This window comes from Triticum dicoccoides, chromosome 5B (assembly GCF_002162155.2).
Source record: "Triticum dicoccoides isolate Atlit2015 ecotype Zavitan chromosome 5B, WEW_v2.0, whole genome shotgun sequence".
Lineage (NCBI taxonomy): Eukaryota > Viridiplantae > Streptophyta > Magnoliopsida > Poales > Poaceae > Triticum > Triticum dicoccoides.
The window spans coordinates 254,771,285-254,772,195 of record NC_041389.1 but is presented as its reverse complement, the minus strand read 5'-3'; positions in this window follow the sequence as shown (position 1 = coordinate 254,772,195).

Sequence of the window (911 nt, the reverse complement as noted above, 5' to 3'; positions counted from 1 at the left end):
GGGACGGGTCTACTTCACTCGGCCACCCCGCGCATCGCCACTCTGCGGGACGCGTCTACTTCACCCAGACGCTCCGCGCGTCGTCACTCCGCGGGACGCCTCTACTTCACCCGGATCCCCCGCGCTTCGCCACTCTACAGGACGCGTCTACGTCACTCGGAAGCCTCGCTCGTCGCCACTGCGCGGCACGCGCCTCTACTTCACCAGGACGCCCCGCGCATCGTCACTCCGCGGGACGCGTCTACTTCACTCGGATTCCCCGCGCTTCGTCACTCTGCGGGATGCGTGTACTTCACTCGGACGCCTCGCGGGTCGCCACTCTACGGGACGCGTCTACGTCACTCGGACGCCTCGCTCGTCGCCACTGCGCGGCACGCGCCTCTACTTCACCAGGACGCCCCGCGCATCGTCACTCCGCGGGACGCGTCTACTTCACTCGGACGCTCCGTGCGTCGCCACTCTGCGGGACTCGTCTACGTCACTCGGACGCCCCGCATCGGTTGGTCACCTCATCGCCACTCGACCGCTCCGAGCCTTGTCAATCGGTTGGTCACCTCATCACCACCCGGTTACCCCGCGACACAGTTTTTACAATCTCATAAATGATTGTTATTCTTTTTATATGCTCTCAATCCCCCAGTGGGTGACTTAGTTGCGAATCCGTCTCGCCTAAGTTTCAAAAAAATCCTACCGAGTGGAGAGCAACCCTCCCACTCGGGGGCTTAGCTGCAGTCCAGTACTCGCCTAAGTTTCAGAAAAATCCTAACGAGTGGAGAGCAACCCTCCCACTCGGGGGCTTAGCTGCAGTCCAGTACTCGCCTAAGTTTCAAAAAAATCCTACCGAGTGGAGAGCAACCCTCCCACTCGGGGGCTTAGCTGCAGTCCAGTACTCGCCTAAGTTTCAAAAAAAT